The sequence below is a fragment of the Anomaloglossus baeobatrachus genome, unplaced genomic scaffold (genome assembly GCF_048569485.1).
Source record: "Anomaloglossus baeobatrachus isolate aAnoBae1 unplaced genomic scaffold, aAnoBae1.hap1 Scaffold_475, whole genome shotgun sequence".
In the NCBI taxonomy this organism is placed as follows: Eukaryota; Metazoa; Chordata; class Amphibia; order Anura; family Aromobatidae; genus Anomaloglossus; species Anomaloglossus baeobatrachus.
In genome coordinates this window covers 215,518-239,272 of record NW_027444094.1, presented here as the reverse complement: position 1 = coordinate 239,272, position 23,755 = coordinate 215,518, and the positions used below count along the sequence as shown (strand labels likewise).

Sequence of the window (23,755 nt, the reverse complement as noted above, 5' to 3'; positions counted from 1 at the left end):
CTGTCCTGTCCGTCTTTTTGTATCGTGAATTGGAAAGACTGCAAGGGGGAGGGGAGTTGCTTGCGCCCTAAAGGAGGAGTTATTCAGATTCATTGCAGTGGGCGGCGGCTGCAAAACGCACCATTCTTCTTGTTTTTGCTCTGCAAAGCAGCCTTTTCAAGGGTTGGCTTGGGTGACAAAATGTCTTGTGTAGGCGTGGGTTTGTCTCCCTCTCGCTCTCTCTCCCTAAGATGTGTCCGGCATAGGCCAGGGTGCCACTCGAGGCCCAAACCAATTCTGGTTATCGCTTCTCGGCCTTTTGGCTAAGATCAAGTGTAGTATCTGTTCTTATCAGTTTAATATCTGATACGTCCCCTATCTGGGGACCATATATTAAATGGATTTTTAGAACAGGGAGATGGAAAAAGAGCTTGCTCTGTCCACTCCACGCATTGACCTGGTATTGCAGTACCTCCAGGAACGGTGCACCCCTTCTTAACCCAGTTTCCAAAAGCAGAACTCGATTCACCTGATTCATATTAGCCCGATTAGCGAATTGAAATGAATTTTTATCTAACACACTTTTTACTTGCTTTATTCATCCAAATAGCAAACTCATCACCACTCAACTTCACCAACTCTGCTATGTCCCGTGCAGTATCTTGTTGTCAGTCTAATCTAGATCATGTGTAATTGAATGGAATAGATCCCTTTTGGACAAAGTGGAGTCAGATGCTGCAGTGACCACAGGTGTGAGAGGATCTACAATTGGCATCTGGTGTTATCTCTCTGCTTCCACTCCAAATAAAGTTACCTGTTGTTACCTGAACGTCAAATACTAAGAATGGGCGGCCTATGAAAGAATTAGTACTTTCATTAAGTATACTAAACCGGCTAATTGGGAATAGACAAACTGTAAAAAGCCCTCTGAGAAAGCCCCTCTCTAACCTTTGTTAGTAAGCTTTTCTGTAGCCTGCCTGTTGATGTATTTTCGGTTTGAACAGTGCACAACATGAAGAGACGGAACACTGGCGGCTTGTCACAATGCCCCCCGATGACATCACAATAGCGCTGCTGCCTAGAAAAACAAGCTGCGCAGAAGAAGTTGTTCTTTGGGTGGGAGGGTGGGCTAGTGGAAGGAGGGGCAATCTCTTTTTTTCCCGGGTGGTAGGGGGATGACAGGAGAAGGGAAGCGGGTGGTGAGAAAGGTACAGAGGGCAGGGTTTGGGGGCTGGGAAGGAAAGGGAAAAGATTAGGGTTTGGGGATGATGAAAGGCTTTCTACGGGTAAGGATGGCAAAGGGTGGCAGTGACGGAAAGTCAGGCAACCTGTCCTGTCCGTCTTTTTGTATCGTGAATTGGAAAGACTGCAAGGGGGAGGGGAGTTGCTTGCGCCCTAAAGGAGGAGTTATTCAGATTCATTGCCAGTGGGCGGCGGCTGCAAAACGCACCATTCTTCTTGTTTTTGCTCTGCAAAGCAGCCTTTTCAAGGGTTGGCTTGGGTGACAAAATGTCTTGTGTAGGCGTGGGTTTGTCTCCCTCTCGCTCTCTCTCCCTAAGATGTGTCCGGCATAGGCCAGGGTGCCACTCGAGGCCCAAACCAATTCTGGTTATCGCTTCTCGGCCTTTTGGCTAAGATCAAGTGTAGTATCTGTTCTTATCAGTTTAATATCTGATACGTCCCCTATCTGGGGACCATATATTAAATGGATTTTTAGAACAGGGAGATGGAAAAAGAGCTTGCTCTGTCCACTCCACGCATTGACCTGGTATTGCAGTACCTCCAGGAACGGTGCACCCCTTCTTAACCCAGTTTCCAAAAGCAGAACTCGATTCACCTGATTCATATTAGCCCGATTAGCGAATTGAAATGAATTTTTATCTAACACACTTTTTACTTGCTTTATTCATCCAAATAGCAAACTCATCACCACTCAACTTCACCAACTCTGCTATGTCCCGTGCAGTATCTTGTTGTCAGTCTAATCTAGATCATGTGTAATTGAATGGAATAGATCCCTTTTGGACAAAGTGGAGTCAGATGCTGCAGTGACCACAGGTGTGAGAGGATCTACAATTGGCATCTGGTGTTATCTCTCTGCTTCCACTCCAAATAAAGTTACCTGTTGTTACCTGAACGTCAAATACTAAGAATGGGCGGCCTATGAAAGAATTAGTACTTTCATTAAGTATACTAAACCGGCTAATTGGGAATAGACAAACTGTAAAAAGCCCTCTGAGAAAGCCCCTCTCTAACCTTTGTTAGTAAGCTTTTCTGTAGCCTGCCTGTTGATGTATTTTCGGTTTGAACAGTGCACAACATGAAGAGACGGAACACTGGCGGCTTGTCACAATGCCCCCCGATGACATCACAATAGCGCTGCTGCCTAGAAAACAAGCTGCGCAGAAGAAGTTGTTCTTTGGGTGGGAGGGTGGGCTAGTGGAAGGAGGGGGCAATCTCTTTTTTTCCCGGGTGGTAGGGGGATGACAGGAGAAGGGAAGCGGGTGGTGAGAAAGGTACAGAGGGCAGGGTTTGGGGGCTGGGAAGGAAAGGAAAAGATTAGGGTTTGGGGATGATGAAAGGGCTTTCTACGGGTAAGGATGGCAAAGGGTGGCAGTGACGGAAAGTCAGGCAACCTGTCCTGTCCGTCTTTTTGTATCGTGAATTGGAAAGACTGCAAGGGGGAGGGGAGTTGCTTGCGCCCTAAAGGAGGAGTTATTCAGATTCATTGCAGTGGGCGGCGGCTGCAAAACGCACCATTCTTCTTGTTTTTGCTCTGCAAAGCAGCCTTTTCAAGGGTTGGCTTGGGTGACAAAATGTCTTGTGTAGGCGTGGTTTGTCTCCCTCTCGCTCTCTCTCCCTAAGATGTGTCCGGCATAGGCCAGGGTGCCACTCGAGGCCCAAACCAATTCTGGTTATCGCTTCTCGGCCTTTTGGCTAAGATCAAGTGTAGTATCTGTTCTTATCAGTTTAATATCTGATACGTCCCCTATCTGGGGACCATATATTAAATGGATTTTTAGAACAGGGAGATGGAAAAAGAGCTTGCTCTGTCCACTCCACGCATTGACCTGGTATTGCAGTACCTCCAGGAACGGTGCACCCCTTCTTAACCCAGTTTCCAAAAGCAGAACTCGATTCACCTGATTCATATTAGCCCGATTAGCGAATTGAAATGAATTTTTATCTAACACACTTTTTACTTGCTTTATTCATCCAAATAGCAAACTCATCACCACTCAACTTCACCAACTCTGCTATGTCCCGTGCAGTATCTTGTTGTCAGTCTAATCTAGATCATGTGTAATTGAATGGAATAGATCCCTTTTGGACAAAGTGGAGTCAGATGCTGCAGTGACCACAGGTGTGAGAGGATCTACAATTGGCATCTGGTGTTATCTCTCTGCTTCCACTCCAAATAAAGTTACCTGTTGTTACCTGAACGTCAAATACTAAGAATGGGCGGCCTATGAAAGAATTAGTACTTTCATTAAGTATACTAAACCGGCTAATTGGGAATAGACAAACTGTAAAAAGCCCTCTGAGAAAGCCCCTCTCTAACCTTTGTTAGTAAGCTTTTCTGTAGCCTGCCTGTTGATGTATTTTCGGTTTGAACAGTGCACAACATGAAGAGACGGAACACTGGCGGCTTGTCACAATGCCCCCCGATGACATCACAATAGCGCTGCTGCCTAGAAAACAAGCTGCGCAGAAGAAGTTGTTCTTTGGGTGGGAGGGTGGGCTAGTGGAAGGAGGGGGCAATCTCTTTTTTTCCCGGGTGGTAGGGGGATGACAGGAGAAGGGAAGCGGGTGGTGAGAAAGGTACAGAGGGCAGGGTTTGGGGGCTGGGAAGGAAAGGGAAAAGATTAGGGTTTGGGGATGATGAAAGGGCTTTCTACGGGTAAGGATGGCAAAGGGTGGCAGTGACGGAAAGTCAGGCAACCTGTCCTGTCCGTCTTTTTGTATCGTGAATTGGAAAGACTGCAAGGGGGAGGGGAGTTGCTTGCGCCCTAAAGGAGGAGTTATTCAGATTCATTGCAGTGGGCGGCGGCTGCAAAACGCACCATTCTTCTTGTTTTTGCTCTGCAAAGCAGCCTTTTCAAGGGTTGGCTTGGGTGACAAAATGTCTTGTGTAGGCGTGGGTTTGTCTCCCTCTCGCTCTCTCTCCCTAAGATGTGTCCGGCATAGGCCAGGGTGCCACTCGAGGCCCAAACCAATTCTGGTTATCGCTTCTCGCCTTTTGGCTAAGATCAAGTGTAGTATCTGTTCTTATCAGTTTAATATCTGATACGTCCCCTATCTGGGGACCATATATTAAATGGATTTTTAGAACAGGGAGATGGAAAAAGAGCTTGCTCTGTCCACTCCACGCATTGACCTGGTATTGCAGTACCTCCAGGAACGGTGCACCCCTTCTTAACCCAGTTTCCAAAAGCAGAACTCGATTCACCTGATTCATATTAGCCCGATTAGCGAATTGAAATGAATTTTTATCTAACACACTTTTTACTTGCTTTATTCATCCAAATAGCAAACTCATCACCACTCAACTTCACCAACTCTGCTATGTCCCGTGCAGTATCTTGTTGTCAGTCTAATCTAGATCATGTGTAATTGAATGGAATAGATCCCTTTTGGACAAAGTGGAGTCAGATGCTGCAGTGACCACAGGTGTGAGAGGATCTACAATTGGCATCTGGTGTTATCTCTCTGCTTCCACTCCAAATAAAGTTACCTGTTGTTACCTGAACGTCAAATACTAAGAATGGGCGGCCTATGAAAGAATTAGTACTTTCATTAAGTATACTAAACCGGCTAATTGGGAATAGACAAACTGTAAAAAGCCCTCTGAGAAAGCCCCTCTCTAACCTTTGTTAGTAAGCTTTTCTGTAGCCTGCCTGTTGATGTATTTTCGGTTTGAACAGTGCACAACATGAAGAGACGGAACACTGGCGGCTTGTCACAATGCCCCCCGATGACATCACAATAGCGCTGCTGCCTAGAAAACAAGCTGCGCAGAAGAAGTTGTTCTTTGGGTGGGAGGGTGGGCTAGTGGAAGGAGGGGGCAATCTCTTTTTTTCCCGGGTGGTAGGGGGATGACAGGAGAAGGGAAGCGGGTGGTGAGAAAGGTACAGAGGGCAGGGTTTGGGGGCTGGGAAGGAAAGGGAAAAGATTAGGGTTTGGGGATGATGAAAGGGCTTTCTACGGGTAAGGATGGCAAAGGGTGGCAGTGACGGAAAGTCAGGCAACCTGTCCTGTCCGTCTTTTTGTATCGTGAATTGGAAAGACTGCAAGGGGGAGGGGAGTTGCTTGCGCCCTAAAGGAGGAGTTATTCAGATTCATTGCAGTGGGCGGCGGCTGCAAAACGCACCATTCTTCTTGTTTTTGCTCTGCAAAGCAGCCTTTTCAAGGGTTGGCTTGGGTGACAAAATGTCTTGTGTAGGCGTGGGTTTGTCTCCCTCTCGCTCTCTCTCCCTAAGATGTGTCCGGCATAGGCCAGGGTGCCACTCGAGGCCCAAACCAATTCTGGTTATCGCTTCTCGGCCTTTTGGCTAAGATCAAGTGTAGTATCTGTTCTTATCAGTTTAATATCTGATACGTCCCCTATCTGGGGACCATATATTAAATGGATTTTTAGAACAGGGAGATGGAAAAAGAGCTTGCTCTGTCCACTCCACGCATTGACCTGGTATTGCAGTACCTCCAGGAACGGTGCACCCCTTCTTAACCCAGTTTCCAAAAGCAGAACTCGATTCACCTGATTCATATTAGCCCGATTAGCGAATTGAAATGAATTTTTATCTAACACACTTTTTACTTGCTTTATTCATCCAAATAGCAAACTCATCACCACTCAACTTCACCAACTCTGCTATGTCCCGTGCAGTATCTTGTTGTCAGTCTAATCTAGATCATGTGTAATTGAATGGAATAGATCCCTTTTGGACAAAGTGGAGTCAGATGCTGCAGTGACCACAGGTGTGAGAGGATCTACAATTGGCATCTGGTGTTATCTCTCTGCTTCCACTCCAAATAAAGTTACCTGTTGTTACCTGAACGTCAAATACTAAGAATGGGCGGCCTATGAAAGAATTAGTACTTTCATTAAGTATACTAAACCGGCTAATTGGGAATAGACAAACTGTAAAAAGCCCTCTGAGAAAGCCCCTCTCTAACCTTTGTTAGTAAGCTTTTCTGTAGCCTGCCTGTTGATGTATTTTCGGTTTGAACAGTGCACAACATGAAGAGACGGAACACTGGCGGCTTGTCACAATGCCCCCCGATGACATCACAATAGCGCTGCTGCCTAGAAAACAAGCTGCGCAGAAGAAGTTGTTCTTTGGGTGGGAGGGTGGGCTAGTGGAAGGAGGGGGCAATCTCTTTTTTTCCCGGGTGGTAGGGGGATGACAGGAGAAGGGAAGCGGGTGGTGAGAAAGGTACAGAGGGCAGGGTTTGGGGGCTGGGAAGGAAAGGGAAAAGATTAGGGTTTGGGGATGATGAAAGGGCTTTCTACGGGTAAGGATGGCAAAGGGTGGCAGTGACGGAAAGTCAGGCAACCTGTCCTGTCCGTCTTTTTGTATCGTGAATTGGAAAGACTGCAAGGGGGAGGGGAGTTGCTTGCGCCCTAAAGGAGGAGTTATTCAGATTCATTGCAGTGGGCGGCGGCTGCAAAACGCACCATTCTTCTTGTTTTTGCTCTGCAAAGCAGCCTTTTCAAGGGTTGGCTTGGGTGACAAAATGTCTTGTGTAGGCGTGGGTTTGTCTCCCTCTCGCTCTCTCTCCCTAAGATGTGTCCGGCATAGGCCAGGGTGCCACTCGAGGCCCAAACCAATTCTGGTTATCGCTTCTCGGCCTTTTGGCTAAGATCAAGTGTAGTATCTGTTCTTATCAGTTTAATATCTGATACGTCCCCTATCTGGGGACCATATATTAAATGGATTTTTAGAACAGGGAGATGGAAAAAGAGCTTGCTCTGTCCACTCCACGCATTGACCTGGTATTGCAGTACCTCCAGGAACGGTGCACCCCTTCTTAACCCAGTTTCCAAAAGCAGAACTCGATTCACCTGATTCATATTAGCCCGATTAGCGAATTGAAATGAATTTTTATCTAACACACTTTTTACTTGCTTTATTCATCCAAATAGCAAACTCATCACCACTCAACTTCACCAACTCTGCTATGTCCCGTGCAGTATCTTGTTGTCAGTCTAATCTAGATCATGTGTAATTGAATGGAATAGATCCCTTTTGGACAAAGTGGAGTCAGATGCTGCAGTGACCACAGGTGTGAGAGGATCTACAATTGGCATCTGGTGTTATCTCTCTGCTTCCACTCCAAATAAAGTTACCTGTTGTTACCTGAACGTCAAATACTAAGAATGGGCGGCCTATGAAAGAATTAGTACTTTCATTAAGTATACTAAACCGGCTAATTGGGAATAGACAAACTGTAAAAAGCCCTCTGAGAAAGCCCCTCTCTAACCTTTGTTAGTAAGCTTTTCTGTAGCCTGCCTGTTGATGTATTTTCGGTTTGAACAGTGCACAACATGAAGAGACGGAACACTGGCGGCTTGTCACAATGCCCCCCGATGACATCACAATAGCGCTGCTGCCTAGAAAACAAGCTGCGCAGAAGAAGTTGTTCTTTGGGTGGGAGGGTGGGCTAGTGGAAGGAGGGGGCAATCTCTTTTTTTCCCGGGTGGTAGGGGGATGACAGGAGAAGGGAAGCGGGTGGTGAGAAAGGTACAGAGGGCAGGGTTTGGGGGCTGGGAAGGAAAGGGAAAAGATTAGGGTTTGGGGATGATGAAAGGGCTTTCTACGGGTAAGGATGGCAAAGGGTGGCAGTGACGGAAAGTCAGGCAACCTGTCCTGTCCGTCTTTTTGTATCGTGAATTGGAAAGACTGCAAGGGGGAGGGGAGTTGCTTGCGCCCTAAAGGAGGAGTTATTCAGATTCATTGCAGTGGGCGGCGGCTGCAAAACGCACCATTCTTCTTGTTTTTGCTCTGCAAAGCAGCCTTTTCAAGGGTTGGCTTGGGTGACAAAATGTCTTGTGTAGGCGTGGGTTTGTCTCCCTCTCGCTCTCTCTCCCTAAGATGTGTCCGGCATAGGCCAGGGTGCCACTCGAGGCCCAAACCAATTCTGGTTATCGCTTCTCGGCCTTTTGGCTAAGATCAAGTGTAGTATCTGTTCTTATCAGTTTAATATCTGATACGTCCCCTATCTGGGGACCATATATTAAATGGATTTTTAGAACAGGGAGATGGAAAAAGAGCTTGCTCTGTCCACTCCACGCATTGACCTGGTATTGCAGTACCTCCAGGAACGGTGCACCCCTTCTTAACCCAGTTTCCAAAAGCAGAACTCGATTCACCTGATTCATATTAGCCCGATTAGCGAATTGAAATGAATTTTTATCTAACACACTTTTTACTTGCTTTATTCATCCAAATAGCAAACTCATCACCACTCAACTTCACCAACTCTGCTATGTCCCGTGCAGTATCTTGTTGTCAGTCTAATCTAGATCATGTGTAATTGAATGGAATAGATCCCTTTTGGACAAAGTGGAGTCAGATGCTGCAGTGACCACAGGTGTGAGAGGATCTACAATTGGCATCTGGTGTTATCTCTCTGCTTCCACTCCAAATAAAGTTACCTGTTGTTACCTGAACGTCAAATACTAAGAATGGGCGGCCTATGAAAGAATTAGTACTTTCATTAAGTATACTAAACCGGCTAATTGGGAATAGACAAACTGTAAAAAGCCCTCTGAGAAAGCCCCTCTCTAACCTTTGTTAGTAAGCTTTTCTGTAGCCTGCCTGTTGATGTATTTTCGGTTTGAACAGTGCACAACATGAAGAGACGGAACACTGGCGGCTTGTCACAATGCCCCCCGATGACATCACAATAGCGCTGCTGCCTAGAAAACAAGCTGCGCAGAAGAAGTTGTTCTTTGGGTGGGAGGGTGGGCTAGTGGAAGGAGGGGGCAATCTCTTTTTTTCCCGGGTGGTAGGGGGATGACAGGAGAAGGGAAGCGGGTGGTGAGAAAGGTACAGAGGGCAGGGTTTGGGGGCTGGGAAGGAAAGGGAAAAGATTAGGGTTTGGGGATGATGAAAGGGCTTTCTACGGGTAAGGATGGCAAAGGGTGGCAGTGACGGAAAGTCAGGCAACCTGTCCTGTCCGTCTTTTTGTATCGTGAATTGGAAAGACTGCAAGGGGGAGGGGAGTTGCTTGCGCCCTAAAGGAGGAGTTATTCAGATTCATTGCAGTGGGCGGCGGCTGCAAAACGCACCATTCTTCTTGTTTTTGCTCTGCAAAGCAGCCTTTTCAAGGGTTGGCTTGGGTGACAAAATGTCTTGTGTAGGCGTGGGTTTGTCTCCCTCTCGCTCTCTCTCCCTAAGATGTGTCCGGCATAGGCCAGGGTGCCACTCGAGGCCCAAACCAATTCTGGTTATCGCTTCTCGGCCTTTTGGCTAAGATCAAGTGTAGTATCTGTTCTTATCAGTTTAATATCTGATACGTCCCCTATCTGGGGACCATATATTAAATGGATTTTTAGAACAGGGAGATGGAAAAAGAGCTTGCTCTGTCCACTCCACGCATTGACCTGGTATTGCAGTACCTCCAGGAACGGTGCACCCCTTCTTAACCCAGTTTCCAAAAGCAGAACTCGATTCACCTGATTCATATTAGCCCGATTAGCGAATTGAAATGAATTTTTATCTAACACACTTTTTACTTGCTTTATTCATCCAAATAGCAAACTCATCACCACTCAACTTCACCAACTCTGCTATGTCCCGTGCAGTATCTTGTTGTCAGTCTAATCTAGATCATGTGTAATTGAATGGAATAGATCCCTTTTGGACAAAGTGGAGTCAGATGCTGCAGTGACCACAGGTGTGAGAGGATCTACAATTGGCATCTGGTGTTATCTCTCTGCTTCCACTCCAAATAAAGTTACCTGTTGTTACCTGAACGTCAAATACTAAGAATGGGCGGCCTATGAAAGAATTAGTACTTTCATTAAGTATACTAAACCGGCTAATTGGGAATAGACAAACTGTAAAAAGCCCTCTGAGAAAGCCCCTCTCTAACCTTTGTTAGTAAGCTTTTCTGTAGCCTGCCTGTTGATGTATTTTCGGTTTGAACAGTGCACAACATGAAGAGACGGAACACTGGCGGCTTGTCACAATGCCCCCCGATGACATCACAATAGCGCTGCTGCCTAGAAAACAAGCTGCGCAGAAGAAGTTGTTCTTTGGGTGGGAGGGTGGGCTAGTGGAAGGAGGGGGCAATCTCTTTTTTTCCCGGGTGGTAGGGGGATGACAGGAGAAGGGAAGCGGGTGGTGAGAAAGGTACAGAGGGCAGGGTTTGGGGGCTGGGAAGGAAAGGGAAAAGATTAGGGTTTGGGGATGATGAAAGGGCTTTCTACGGGTAAGGATGGCAAAGGGTGGCAGTGACGGAAAGTCAGGCAACCTGTCCTGTCCGTCTTTTTGTATCGTGAATTGGAAAGACTGCAAGGGGGAGGGGAGTTGCTTGCGCCCTAAAGGAGGAGTTATTCAGATTCATTGCAGTGGGCGGCGGCTGCAAAACGCACCATTCTTCTTGTTTTTGCTCTGCAAAGCAGCCTTTTCAAGGGTTGGCTTGGGTGACAAAATGTCTTGTGTAGGCGTGGGTTTGTCTCCCTCTCGCTCTCTCTCCCTAAGATGTGTCCGGCATAGGCCAGGGTGCCACTCGAGGCCCAAACCAATTCTGGTTATCGCTTCTCGGCCTTTTGGCTAAGATCAAGTGTAGTATCTGTTCTTATCAGTTTAATATCTGATACGTCCCCTATCTGGGGACCATATATTAAATGGATTTTTAGAACAGGGAGATGGAAAAAGAGCTTGCTCTGTCCACTCCACGCATTGACCTGGTATTGCAGTACCTCCAGGAACGGTGCACCCCTTCTTAACCCAGTTTCCAAAAGCAGAACTCGATTCACCTGATTCATATTAGCCCGATTAGCGAATTGAAATGAATTTTTATCTAACACACTTTTTACTTGCTTTATTCATCCAAATAGCAAACTCATCACCACTCAACTTCACCAACTCTGCTATGTCCCGTGCAGTATCTTGTTGTCAGTCTAATCTAGATCATGTGTAATTGAATGGAATAGATCCCTTTTGGACAAAGTGGAGTCAGATGCTGCAGTGACCACAGGTGTGAGAGGATCTACAATTGGCATCTGGTGTTATCTCTCTGCTTCCACTCCAAATAAAGTTACCTGTTGTTACCTGAACGTCAAATACTAAGAATGGGCGGCCTATGAAAGAATTAGTACTTTCATTAAGTATACTAAACCGGCTAATTGGGAATAGACAAACTGTAAAAAGCCCTCTGAGAAAGCCCCTCTCTAACCTTTGTTAGTAAGCTTTTCTGTAGCCTGCCTGTTGATGTATTTTCGGTTTGAACAGTGCACAACATGAAGAGACGGAACACTGGCGGCTTGTCACAATGCCCCCCGATGACATCACAATAGCGCTGCTGCCTAGAAAACAAGCTGCGCAGAAGAAGTTGTTCTTTGGGTGGGAGGGTGGGCTAGTGGAAGGAGGGGGCAATCTCTTTTTTTCCCGGGTGGTAGGGGGATGACAGGAGAAGGGAAGCGGGTGGTGAGAAAGGTACAGAGGGCAGGGTTTGGGGGCTGGGAAGGAAAGGGAAAAGATTAGGGTTTGGGGATGATGAAAGGGCTTTCTACGGGTAAGGATGGCAAAGGGTGGCAGTGACGGAAAGTCAGGCAACCTGTCCTGTCCGTCTTTTTGTATCGTGAATTGGAAAGACTGCAAGGGGGAGGGGAGTTGCTTGCGCCCTAAAGGAGGAGTTATTCAGATTCATTGCAGTGGGCGGCGGCTGCAAAACGCACCATTCTTCTTGTTTTTGCTCTGCAAAGCAGCCTTTTCAAGGGTTGGCTTGGGTGACAAAATGTCTTGTGTAGGCGTGGGTTTGTCTCCCTCTCGCTCTCTCTCCCTAAGATGTGTCCGGCATAGGCCAGGGTGCCACTCGAGGCCCAAACCAATTCTGGTTATCGCTTCTCGGCCTTTTGGCTAAGATCAAGTGTAGTATCTGTTCTTATCAGTTTAATATCTGATACGTCCCCTATCTGGGGACCATATATTAAATGGATTTTTAGAACAGGGAGATGGAAAAAGAGCTTGCTCTGTCCACTCCACGCATTGACCTGGTATTGCAGTACCTCCAGGAACGGTGCACCCCTTCTTAACCCAGTTTCCAAAAGCAGAACTCGATTCACCTGATTCATATTAGCCCGATTAGCGAATTGAAATGAATTTTTATCTAACACACTTTTTACTTGCTTTATTCATCCAAATAGCAAACTCATCACCACTCAACTTCACCAACTCTGCTATGTCCCGTGCAGTATCTTGTTGTCAGTCTAATCTAGATCATGTGTAATTGAATGGAATAGATCCCTTTTGGACAAAGTGGAGTCAGATGCTGCAGTGACCACAGGTGTGAGAGGATCTACAATTGGCATCTGGTGTTATCTCTCTGCTTCCACTCCAAATAAAGTTACCTGTTGTTACCTGAACGTCAAATACTAAGAATGGGCGGCCTATGAAAGAATTAGTACTTTCATTAAGTATACTAAACCGGCTAATTGGGAATAGACAAACTGTAAAAAGCCCTCTGAGAAAGCCCCTCTCTAACCTTTGTTAGTAAGCTTTTCTGTAGCCTGCCTGTTGATGTATTTTCGGTTTGAACAGTGCACAACATGAAGAGACGGAACACTGGCGGCTTGTCACAATGCCCCCCGATGACATCACAATAGCGCTGCTGCCTAGAAAACAAGCTGCGCAGAAGAAGTTGTTCTTTGGGTGGGAGGGTGGGCTAGTGGAAGGAGGGGGCAATCTCTTTTTTTCCCGGGTGGTAGGGGGATGACAGGAGAAGGGAAGCGGGTGGTGAGAAAGGTACAGAGGGCAGGGTTTGGGGGCTGGGAAGGAAAGGGAAAAGATTAGGGTTTGGGGATGATGAAAGGGCTTTCTACGGGTAAGGATGGCAAAGGGTGGCAGTGACGGAAAGTCAGGCAACCTGTCCTGTCCGTCTTTTTGTATCGTGAATTGGAAAGACTGCAAGGGGGAGGGGAGTTGCTTGCGCCCTAAAGGAGGAGTTATTCAGATTCATTGCAGTGGGCGGCGGCTGCAAAACGCACCATTCTTCTTGTTTTTGCTCTGCAAAGCAGCCTTTTCAAGGGTTGGCTTGGGTGACAAAATGTCTTGTGTAGGCGTGGGTTTGTCTCCCTCTCGCTCTCTCTCCCTAAGATGTGTCCGGCATAGGCCAGGGTGCCACTCGAGGCCCAAACCAATTCTGGTTATCGCTTCTCGGCCTTTTGGCTAAGATCAAGTGTAGTATCTGTTCTTATCAGTTTAATATCTGATACGTCCCCTATCTGGGGACCATATATTAAATGGATTTTTAGAACAGGGAGATGGAAAAAGAGCTTGCTCTGTCCACTCCACGCATTGACCTGGTATTGCAGTACCTCCAGGAACGGTGCACCCCTTCTTAACCCAGTTTCCAAAAGCAGAACTCGATTCACCTGATTCATATTAGCCCGATTAGCGAATTGAAATGAATTTTTATCTAACACACTTTTTACTTGCTTTATTCATCCAAATAGCAAACTCATCACCACTCAACTTCACCAACTCTGCTATGTCCCGTGCAGTATCTTGTTGTCAGTCTAATCTAGATCATGTGTAATTGAATGGAATAGATCCCTTTTGGACAAAGTGGAGTCAGATGCTGCAGTGACCACAGGTGTGAGAGGATCTACAATTGGCATCTGGTGTTATCTCTCTGCTTCCACTCCAAATAAAGTTACCTGTTGTTACCTGAACGTCAAATACTAAGAATGGGCGGCCTATGAAAGAATTAGTACTTTCATTAAGTATACTAAACCGGCTAATTGGGAATAGACAAACTGTAAAAAGCCCTCTGAGAAAGCCCCTCTCTAACCTTTGTTAGTAAGCTTTTCTGTAGCCTGCCTGTTGATGTATTTTCGGTTTGAACAGTGCACAACATGAAGAGACGGAACACTGGCGGCTTGTCACAATGCCCCCCGATGACATCACAATAGCGCTGCTGCCTAGAAAACAAGCTGCGCAGAAGAAGTTGTTCTTTGGGTGGGAGGGTGGGCTAGTGGAAGGAGGGGGCAATCTCTTTTTTTCCCGGGTGGTAGGGGGATGACAGGAGAAGGGAAGCGGGTGGTGAGAAAGGTACAGAGGGCAGGGTTTGGGGGCTGGGAAGGAAAGGGAAAAGATTAGGGTTTGGGGATGATGAAAGGGCTTTCTACGGGTAAGGATGGCAAAGGGTGGCAGTGACGGAAAGTCAGGCAACCTGTCCTGTCCGTCTTTTTGTATCGTGAATTGGAAAGACTGCAAGGGGGAGGGGAGTTGCTTGCGCCCTAAAGGAGGAGTTATTCAGATTCATTGCAGTGGGCGGCGGCTGCAAAACGCACCATTCTTCTTGTTTTTGCTCTGCAAAGCAGCCTTTTCAAGGGTTGGCTTGGGTGACAAAATGTCTTGTGTAGGCGTGGGTTTGTCTCCCTCTCGCTCTCTCTCCCTAAGATGTGTCCGGCATAGGCCAGGGTGCCACTCGAGGCCCAAACCAATTCTGGTTATCGCTTCTCGGCCTTTTGGCTAAGATCAAGTGTAGTATCTGTTCTTATCAGTTTAATATCTGATACGTCCCCTATCTGGGGACCATATATTAAATGGATTTTTAGAACAGGGAGATGGAAAAAGAGCTTGCTCTGTCCACTCCACGCATTGACCTGGTATTGCAGTACCTCCAGGAACGGTGCACCCCTTCTTAACCCAGTTTCCAAAAGCAGAACTCGATTCACCTGATTCATATTAGCCCGATTAGCGAATTGAAATGAATTTTTATCTAACACACTTTTTACTTGCTTTATTCATCCAAATAGCAAACTCATCACCACTCAACTTCACCAACTCTGCTATGTCCCGTGCAGTATCTTGTTGTCAGTCTAATCTAGATCATGTGTAATTGAATGGAATAGATCCCTTTTGGACAAAGTGGAGTCAGATGCTGCAGTGACCACAGGTGTGAGAGGATCTACAATTGGCATCTGGTGTTATCTCTCTGCTTCCACTCCAAATAAAGTTACCTGTTGTTACCTGAACGTCAAATACTAAGAATGGGCGGCCTATGAAAGAATTAGTACTTTCATTAAGTATACTAAACCGGCTAATTGGGAATAGACAAACTGTAAAAAGCCCTCTGAGAAAGCCCCTCTCTAACCTTTGTTAGTAAGCTTTTCTGTAGCCTGCCTGTTGATGTATTTTCGGTTTGAACAGTGCACAACATGAAGAGACGGAACACTGGCGGCTTGTCACAATGCCCCCCGATGACATCACAATAGCGCTGCTGCCTAGAAAACAAGCTGCGCAGAAGAAGTTGTTCTTTGGGTGGGAGGGTGGGCTAGTGGAAGGAGGGGGCAATCTCTTTTTTTCCCGGGTGGTAGGGGGATGACAGGAGAAGGGAAGCGGGTGGTGAGAAAGGTACAGAGGGCAGGGTTTGGGGGCTGGGAAGGAAAGGGAAAAGATTAGGGTTTGGGGATGATGAAAGGGCTTTCTACGGGTAAGGATGGCAAAGGGTGGCAGTGACGGAAAGTCAGGCAACCTGTCCTGTCCGTCTTTTTGTATCGTGAATTGGAAAGACTGCAAGGGGGAGGGGAGTTGCTTGCGCCCTAAAGGAGGAGTTATTCAGATTCATTGCAGTGGGCGGCGGCTGCAAAACGCACCATTCTTCTTGTTTTTGCTCTGCAAAGCAGCCTTTTCAAGGGTTGGCTTGGGTGACAAAATGTCTTGTGTAGGCGTGGGTTTGTCTCCCTCTCGCTCTCTCTCCCTAAGATGTGTCCGGCATAGGCCAGGGTGCCACTCGAGGCCCAAACCAATTCTGGTTATCGCTTCTCGGCCTTTTGGCTAAGATCAAGTGTAGTATCTGTTCTTATCAGTTTAATATCTGATACGTCCCCTATCTGGGGACCATATATTAAATGGATTTTTAGAACAGGGAGATGGAAAAAGAGCTTGCTCTGTCCACTCCACGCATTGACCTGGTATTGCAGTACCTCCAGGAACGGTGCACCCCTTCTTAACCCAGTTTCCAAAAGCAGAACTCGATTCACCTGATTCATATTAGCCCGATTAGCGAATTGAAATGAATTTTTATCTAACACACTTTTTACTTGCTTTATTCATCCAAATAGCAAACTCATCACCACTCAACTTCACCAACTCTGCTATGTCCCGTGCAGTATCTTGTTGTCAGTCTAATCTAGATCATGTGTAATTGAATGGAATAGATCCCTTTTGGACAAAGTGGAGTCAGATGCTGCAGTGACCACAGGTGTGAGAGGATCTACAATTGGCATCTGGTGTTATCTCTCTGCTTCCACTCCAAATAAAGTTACCTGTTGTTACCTGAACGTCAAATACTAAGAATGGGCGGCCTATGAAAGAATTAGTACTTTCATTAAGTATACTAAACCGGCTAATTGGGAATAGACAAACTGTAAAAAGCCCTCTGAGAAAGCCCCTCTCTAACCTTTGTTAGTAAGCTTTTCTGTAGCCTGCCTGTTGATGTATTTTCGGTTTGAACAGTGCACAACATGAAGAGACGGAACACTGGCGGCTTGTCACAATGCCCCCCGATGACATCACAATAGCGCTGCTGCCTAGAAAACAAGCTGCGCAGAAGAAGTTGTTCTTTGGGTGGGAGGGTGGGCTAGTGGAAGGAGGGGGCAATCTCTTTTTTTCCCGGGTGGTAGGGGGATGACAGGAGAAGGGAAGCGGGTGGTGAGAAAGGTACAGAGGGCAGGGTTTGGGGGCTGGGAAGGAAAGGGAAAAGATTAGGGTTTGGGGATGATGAAAGGGCTTTCTACGGGTAAGGATGGCAAAGGGTGGCAGTGACGGAAAGTCAGGCAACCTGTCCTGTCCGTCTTTTTGTATCGTGAATTGGAAAGACTGCAAGGGGGAGGGGAGTTGCTTGCGCCCTAAAGGAGGAGTTATTCAGATTCATTGCAGTGGGCGGCGGCTGCAATACGCACCATTCTTCTTGTTTTTGCTCTGCAAAGCAGCCTTTTCAAGGGTTGGCTTGGGTGACAAAATGTCTTGTGTAGGCGTGGGTTTGTCTCCCTCTCGCTCTCTCTCCCTAAGATGTGTCCGGCATAGGCCAGGGTGCCACTCGAGGCCCAAACCAATTCTGGTTATCGCTTCTCGGCCTTTTGGCTAAGATCAAGTGTAGTATCTGTTCTTATCAGTTTAATATCTGATACGTCCCCTATCTGGGGACCATATATTAAATGGATTTTTAGAACAGGGAGATGGAAAAAGAGCTTGCTCTGTCCACTCCACGCATTGACCTGGTATTGCAGTACCTCCAGGAACGGTGCACCCCTTCTTTACCCAGTTTCCAAAAGCAGAACTCGATTCACCTGATTCATATTAGCCCGATTAGCGAATTGAAATGAATTTTTATCTAACACACTTTTTACTTGCTTTATTCATCCAAATAGCAAACTCATCACCACTCAACTTCACCAACTCTGCTATGTCCCGTGCAGTATCTTGTTGTCAGTCTAATCTAGATCATGTGTAATTGAATGGAATAGATCCCTTTTGGACAAAGTGGAGTCAGATGCTGCAGTGACCACAGGTGTGAGAGGATCTACAATTGGCATCTGGTGTTATCTCTCTGCTTCCACTCCAAATAAAGTTACCTGTTGTTACCTGAACGTCAAATACTAAGAATGGGCGGCCTATGAAAGAATTAGTACTTTCATTAAGTATACTAAACCGGCTAATTGGGAATAGACAAACTGTAAAAAGCCCTCTGAGAAAGCCCCTCTCTAACCTTTGTTAGTAAGCTTTTCTGTAGCCTGCCTGTTGATGTATTTTCGGTTTGAACAGTGCACAACATGAAGAGACGGAACACTGGCGGCTTGTCACAATGCCCCCCGATGACATCACAATAGCGCTGCTGCCTAGAAAACAAGCTGCGCAGAAGAAGTTGTTCTTTGGGTGGGAGGGTGGGCTAGTGGAAGGAGGGGGCAATCTCTTTTTTTCCCGGGTGGTAGGGGGATGACAGGAGAAGGGAAGCGGGTGGTGAGAAAGGTACAGAGGGCAGGGTTTGGGGGCTGGGAAGGAAAGGGAAAAGATTAGGGTTTGGGGATGATGAAAGGGCTTTCTACGGGTAAGGATGGCAAAGGGTGGCAGTGACGGAAAGTCAGGCAACCTGTCCTGTCCGTCTTTTTGTATCGTGAATTGGAAAGACTGCAAGGGGGAGGGGAGTTGCTTGCGCCCTAAAGGAGGAGTTATTCAGATTCATTGCAGTGGGCGGCGGCTGCAAAACGCACCATTCTTCTTGTTTTTGCTCTGCAAAGCAGCCTTTTCAAGGGTTGGCTTGGGTGACAAAATGTCTTGTGTAGGCGTGGGTTTGTCTCCCTCTCGCTCTCTCTCCCTAAGATGTGTCCGGCATAGGCCAGGGTGCCACTCGAGGCCCAAACCAATTCTGGTTATCGCTTCTCGGCCTTTTGGCTAAGATCAAGTGTAGTATCTGTGAGGCTCGGCAGATGCAATGCACACTGGAAGGTTGCGCTTGCTAGTACTCTTGATGTATAGTATATTCATCTAGAGGAAAACATGGCCCTACCAGGATCGAGGCTATTAGACTGAGTAAGTGTGGGGGCTATGGTGCAATGTGCCCCAGGACTGACGACCCTGGAGTGAGTCTGAGCTTGCTGGCTTGGGACCCCGGCGAGCCTTGGGCTCTGTAGCACACCGTACCTTGCCCTTTCATACTTTCTGAGCATATTGCTCTATCCCGGCCTTCTGGCTAGGAAGGGAAATTTTTATAATCATGGTCGGAGGTCCGTTCAGCTTTGGGCTGAGAAACCAACACCCGGTTGGAGGTCCGGGTCAGCTTCGGCTGAGAAACCAACACCCGGTTGGAGGTCTGGGTCAGCTTCGGCTGAGAAACCAACACCCGGTTGGAGGTCCGGGTCAGCTTCGGCTGAGAAACCAACACCCGGTTGGAGGTCCGGTTAGCCTTGGGCTGAGAAACCAACACCGGTTGACGGTCCGGGCAGTTTCGGCTGCGAAACCAACAACTAGTAGCTCTCTACTCCACTTGGGTAAGATGCCTGGGTGGACGCTGGGAGCAACGACAAGGCTCAACCAGGCTTCGGCTTGGGGGAGCACCGAAGATCCCTGACCCTTGCTGTGGCCTTCTGGCTCGGAGGGACGGGGTTGATTTTTGGGGACCCTCTCCTCACGGAGGGGTCCACACGAATCCTAGCCTTTGCACTGTTTTTGGTGTGACTTCGGTCATGCATTTTTTGCGGTGCTTTGGAAAGCTTCATTAAATCAAAAATCTGTTCTTATCAGTTTAATATCTGATACGTCCCCTATCTGGGGACCATATATTAAATGGATTTTTAGAACAGGGAGATGGAAAAAGAGCTTGCTCTGTCCACTCCACGCATTGACCTGGTATTGCAGTACCTCCAGGAACGGTGCACCCCTTCTTAACCCAGTTTCCAAAAGCAGAACTCGATTCACCTGATTCATATTAGCCCGATTAGCGAATTGAAATGAATTTTTATCTAACACACTTTTTACTTGCTTTATTCATCCAAATAGCAAACTCATCACCACTCAACTTCACCAACTCTGCTATGTCCCGTGCAGTATCTTGTTGTCAGTCTAATCTAGATCATGTGTAATTGAATGGAATAGATCCCTTTTGGACAAAGTGGAGTCAGATGCTGCAGTGACCACAGGTGTGAGAGGATCTACAATTGGCATCTGGTGTTATCTCTCTGCTTCCACTCCAAATAAAGTTACCTGTTGTTACCTGAACGTCAAATACTAAGAATGGGCGGCCTATGAAAGAATTAGTACTTTCATTAAGTATACTAAACTGGCTAATTGGGAATAGACAAACTGTAAAAAGCCCTCTGAGAAAGCCCCTCTCTAACCTTTGTTAGTAAGCTTTTCTGTAGCCTGCCTGTTGATGTATTTTCGGTTTGAACAGTGCACAACATGAAGAGACGGAACACTGGCGGCTTGTCACAATGCCCCCCGATGACATCACAATAGCGCTGCTGCCTAGAAAACAAGCTGCGCAGAAGAAGTTGTTCTTTGGGTGGGAGGGTGGGCTAGTGGAAGGAGGGGGCAATCTCTTTTTTTCCCGGGTGGTAGGGGGATGACAGGAGAAGGGAAGCGGGTGGTGAGAAAGGTACAGAGGGCAGGGTTTGGGGGCTGGGAAGGAAAGGGAAAAGATTAGGGTTTGGGGATGATGAAAGGGCTTTCTACGGGTAAGGATGGCAAAGGGTGGCAGTGACGGAAAGTCAGGCAACCTGTCCTGTCCGTCTTTTTGTATCGTGAATTGGAAAGACTGCAAGGGGGAGGGGAGTTGCTTGCGCCCTAAAGGAGGAGTTATTCAGATTCATTGCAGTGGGCGGCGGCTGCAAAACGCACCATTCTTCTTGTTTTTGCTCTGCAAAGCAGCCTTTTCAAGGGTTGGCTTGGGTGACAAAATGTCTTGTGTAGGCGTGGGTTTGTCTCCCTCTCGCTCTCTCTCCCTAAGATGTGTCCGGCATAGGCCAGGGTGCCACTCGAGGCCCAAACCAATTCTGGTTATCGCTTCTCGGCCTTTTGGCTAAGATCAAGTGTAGTATCTGTTCTTATCAGTTTAATATCTGATACGTCCCCTATCTGGGGACCATATATTAAATGGATTTTTAGAACAGGGAGATGGAAAAAGAGCTTGCTCTGTCCACTCCACGCATTGACCTGGTATTGCAGTACCTCCAGGAACGGTGCACCCCTTCTTAACCCAGTTTCCAAAAGCAGAACTCGATTCACCTGATTCATATTAGCCCGATTAGCGAATTGAAATGAATTTTTATCTAACACACTTTTTACTTGCTTTATTCATCCAAATAGCAAACTCATCACCACTCAACTTCACCAACTCTGCTATGTCCCGTGCAGTATCTTGTTGTCAGTCTAATCTAGATCATGTGTAATTGAATGGAATAGATCCCTTTTGGACAAAGTGGAGTCAGATGCTGCAGTGACCACAGGTGTGAGAGGATCTACAATTGGCATCTGGTGTTATCTCTCTGCTTCCACTCCAAATAAAGTTACCTGTTGTTACCTGAACGTCAAATACTAAGAATGGGCGGCCTATGAAAGAATTAGTACTTTCATTAAGTATACTAAACCGGCTAATTGGGAATAGACAAACTGTAAAAAGCCCTCTGAGAAAGCCCCTCTCTAACCTTTGTTAGTAAGCTTTTCTGTAGCCTGCCTGTTGATGTATTTTCGGTTTGAACAGTGCACAACATGAAGAGACGGAACACTGGCGGCTTGTCACAATGCCCCCCGATGACATCACAATAGCGCTGCTGCCTAGAAAACAAGCTGCGCAGAAGAAGTTGTTCTTTGGGTGGGAGGGTGGGCTAGTGGAAGGAGGGGGCAATCTCTTTTTTTCCCGGGTGGTAGGGGGATGACAGGAGAAGGGAAGCGGGTGGTGAGAAAGGTACAGAGGGCAGGGTTTGGGGGCTGGGAAGGAAAGGGAAAAGATTAGGGTTTGGGGATGATGAAAGGGCTTTCTACGGGTAAGGATGGCAAAGGGTGGCAGTGACGGAAAGTCAGGCAACCTGTCCTGTCCGTCTTTTTGTATCGTGAATTGGAAAGACTGCAAGGGGGAGGGGAGTTGCTTGCGCCCTAAAGGAGGAGTTATTCAGATTCATTGCAGTGGGCGGCGGCTGCAAAACGCACCATTCTTCTTGTTTTTGCTCTGCAAAGCAGCCTTTTCAAGGGTTGGCTTGGGTGACAAAATGTCTTGTGTAGGCGTGGGTTTGTCTCCCTCTCGCTCTCTCTCCCTAAGATGTGTCCGGCATAGGCCAGGGTGCCACTCGAGGCCCAAACCAATTCTGGTTATCGCTTCTCGGCCTTTTGGCTAAGATCAAGTGTAGTATCTGTTCTTATCAGTTTAATATCTGATACGTCCCCTATCTGGGGACCATATATTAAATGGATTTTTAGAACAGGGAGATGGAAAAAGAGCTTGCTCTGTCCACTCCACGCATTGACCTGGTATTGCAGTACCTCCAGGAACGGTGCACCCCTTCTTAACCCAGTTTCCAAAAGCAGAACTCGATTCACCTGATTCATATTAGCCCGATTAGCGAATTGAAATGAATTTTTATCTAACACACTTTTTACTTGCTTTATTCATCCAAATAGCAAACTCATCACCACTCAACTTCACCAACTCTGCTATGTCCCGTGCAGTATCTTGTTGTCAGTCTAATCTAGATCATGTGTAATTGAATGGAATAGATCCCTTTTGGACAAAGTGGAGTCAGATGCTGCAGTGACCACAGGTGTGAGAGGATCTACAATTGGCATCTGGTGTTATCTCTCTGCTTCCACTCCAAATAAAGTTACCTGTTGTTACCTGAACGTCAAATACTAAGAATGGGCGGCCTATGAAAGAATTAGTACTTTCATTAAGTATACTAAACCGGCTAATTGGGAATAGACAAACTGTAAAAAGCCCTCTGAGAAAGCCCCTCTCTAACCTTTGTTAGTAAGCTTTTCTGTAGCCTGCCTGTTGATGTATTTTCGGTTTGAACAGTGCACAACATGAAGAGACGGAACACTGGCGGCTTGTCACAATGCCCCCCGATGACATCACAATAGCGCTGCTGCCTAGAAAACAAGCTGCGCAGAAGAAGTTGTTCTTTGGGTGGGAGGGTGGGCTAGTGGAAGGAGGGGGCAATCTCTTTTTTTCCCGGGTGGTAGGGGGATGACAGGAGAAGGGAAGCGGGTGGTGAGAAAGGTACAGAGGGCAGGGTTTGGGGGCTGGGAAGGAAAGGGAAAAGATTAGGGTTTGGGGATGATGAAAGGGCTTTCTACGGGTAAGGATGGCAAAGGGTGGCAGTGACGGAAAGTCAGGCAACCTGTCCTGTCCGTCTTTTTGTATCGTGAATTGGAAAGACTGCAAGGGGGAGGGGAGTTGCTTGCGCCCTAAAGGAGGAGTTATTCAGATTCATTGCAGTGGGCGGCGGCTGCAAAACGCACCATTCTTCTTGTTTTTGCTCTGCAAAGCAGCCTTTTCAAGGGTTGGCTTGGGTGACAAAATGTCTTGTGTAGGCGTGGGTTTGTCTCCCTCTCGCTCTCTCTCCCTAAGATGTGTCCGGCATAGGCCAGGGTGCCACTCGAGGCCCAAACCAATTCTGGTTATCGCTTCTCGGCCTTTTGGCTAAGATCAAGTGTAGTATCTGTGAGGCTCGGCAGATGCAATGCACACTGGAAGGTTGCGCTTGCTAGTACTCTTAATGTATAGTATATTCATCTAGAGGAAAACATGGCCCTACCAGGATCGAGGCTATTAGACTGAGTAAGTGTGGGGGCTATGGTGCAATGTGCCCCAGGACTGACGACCCTGGAGTGAGTCTGAGCTTGCTGGCTTGGGACCCCGGCGAGCCTTGGGCTCTGTAGCACACCGTACCTTGCCCTTTCATACTTTCTGAGCATATTGCTCTATCCCGGCCTTCTGGCTAGGAAGGAAAATTTTTATAATCATGGTCGGAGGTCCGTTCAGCTTTGGGCTGAGAAACCAACACTCGGTTGGAGGTCCGGGTCAGCTTCGGCTGAGAAACCAA

General features: G+C 47.1%; 17 non-coding genes and 2 pseudogenes across 17 annotated transcripts; all 19 read left to right on the top strand.

The window, feature by feature from the left end:
• Nucleotides 1-282: 282 nt before the first annotated feature.
• LOC142281510 (U2 spliceosomal RNA) lies at nt 283-473 on the top strand. The gene has a single exon (XR_012743595.1). It is a non-coding gene; the product is annotated as a U2 spliceosomal RNA (small nuclear RNA).
• Nucleotides 474-1,590: 1,117 nt separating this feature from the next.
• LOC142281509 (U2 spliceosomal RNA) lies at nt 1,591-1,781 on the top strand. Its single transcript, XR_012743594.1, has one exon. It is a non-coding gene; the product is annotated as a U2 spliceosomal RNA (small nuclear RNA).
• Nucleotides 1,782-2,896: 1,115 nt separating this feature from the next.
• On the top strand, nt 2,897-3,087 carry LOC142281508 (U2 spliceosomal RNA). Its single transcript, XR_012743593.1, has one exon. It is a non-coding gene; the product is annotated as a U2 spliceosomal RNA (small nuclear RNA).
• A 1,117-nt stretch (nt 3,088-4,204) lies between these two features.
• LOC142281517 (U2 spliceosomal RNA) lies at nt 4,205-4,394 on the top strand. Its single transcript, XR_012743601.1, has one exon. It is a non-coding gene; the product is annotated as a U2 spliceosomal RNA (small nuclear RNA).
• A 1,117-nt stretch (nt 4,395-5,511) lies between these two features.
• On the top strand, nt 5,512-5,702 carry LOC142281507 (U2 spliceosomal RNA). Its single transcript, XR_012743592.1, has one exon. It is a non-coding gene; the product is annotated as a U2 spliceosomal RNA (small nuclear RNA).
• A 1,117-nt stretch (nt 5,703-6,819) lies between these two features.
• Nucleotides 6,820-7,010, top strand: LOC142281506 (U2 spliceosomal RNA). The gene has a single exon (XR_012743591.1). It is a non-coding gene; the product is annotated as a U2 spliceosomal RNA (small nuclear RNA).
• A 1,117-nt stretch (nt 7,011-8,127) lies between these two features.
• LOC142281504 (U2 spliceosomal RNA) lies at nt 8,128-8,318 on the top strand. The gene has a single exon (XR_012743589.1). It is a non-coding gene; the product is annotated as a U2 spliceosomal RNA (small nuclear RNA).
• A 1,117-nt stretch (nt 8,319-9,435) lies between these two features.
• LOC142281503 (U2 spliceosomal RNA) lies at nt 9,436-9,626 on the top strand. The gene has a single exon (XR_012743588.1). It is a non-coding gene; the product is annotated as a U2 spliceosomal RNA (small nuclear RNA).
• Nucleotides 9,627-10,743: 1,117 nt separating this feature from the next.
• Nucleotides 10,744-10,934, top strand: LOC142281502 (U2 spliceosomal RNA). Its single transcript, XR_012743587.1, has one exon. It is a non-coding gene; the product is annotated as a U2 spliceosomal RNA (small nuclear RNA).
• Nucleotides 10,935-12,051: 1,117 nt separating this feature from the next.
• On the top strand, nt 12,052-12,242 carry LOC142281501 (U2 spliceosomal RNA). Its single transcript, XR_012743586.1, has one exon. It is a non-coding gene; the product is annotated as a U2 spliceosomal RNA (small nuclear RNA).
• A 1,117-nt stretch (nt 12,243-13,359) lies between these two features.
• LOC142281500 (U2 spliceosomal RNA) lies at nt 13,360-13,550 on the top strand. The gene has a single exon (XR_012743585.1). It is a non-coding gene; the product is annotated as a U2 spliceosomal RNA (small nuclear RNA).
• Nucleotides 13,551-14,667: 1,117 nt separating this feature from the next.
• LOC142281499 (U2 spliceosomal RNA) lies at nt 14,668-14,858 on the top strand. The gene has a single exon (XR_012743584.1). It is a non-coding gene; the product is annotated as a U2 spliceosomal RNA (small nuclear RNA).
• Nucleotides 14,859-15,975: 1,117 nt separating this feature from the next.
• LOC142281498 (U2 spliceosomal RNA) lies at nt 15,976-16,166 on the top strand. Its single transcript, XR_012743583.1, has one exon. It is a non-coding gene; the product is annotated as a U2 spliceosomal RNA (small nuclear RNA).
• Nucleotides 16,167-17,283: 1,117 nt separating this feature from the next.
• On the top strand, nt 17,284-17,474 carry LOC142281497 (U2 spliceosomal RNA). Its single transcript, XR_012743582.1, has one exon. It is a non-coding gene; the product is annotated as a U2 spliceosomal RNA (small nuclear RNA).
• Nucleotides 17,475-18,591: 1,117 nt separating this feature from the next.
• Nucleotides 18,592-18,718, top strand: LOC142281536 (U2 spliceosomal RNA; annotated as a pseudogene).
• Nucleotides 18,719-19,406: 688 nt separating this feature from the next.
• LOC142281523 (U2 spliceosomal RNA) lies at nt 19,407-19,599 on the top strand. The gene has a single exon (XR_012743605.1). It is a non-coding gene; the product is annotated as a U2 spliceosomal RNA (small nuclear RNA).
• A 1,117-nt stretch (nt 19,600-20,716) lies between these two features.
• On the top strand, nt 20,717-20,907 carry LOC142281496 (U2 spliceosomal RNA). Its single transcript, XR_012743581.1, has one exon. It is a non-coding gene; the product is annotated as a U2 spliceosomal RNA (small nuclear RNA).
• Nucleotides 20,908-22,024: 1,117 nt separating this feature from the next.
• LOC142281495 (U2 spliceosomal RNA) lies at nt 22,025-22,215 on the top strand. The gene has a single exon (XR_012743580.1). It is a non-coding gene; the product is annotated as a U2 spliceosomal RNA (small nuclear RNA).
• A 1,117-nt stretch (nt 22,216-23,332) lies between these two features.
• On the top strand, nt 23,333-23,459 carry LOC142281535 (U2 spliceosomal RNA; annotated as a pseudogene).
• Nucleotides 23,460-23,755: the final 296 nt, after the last annotated feature.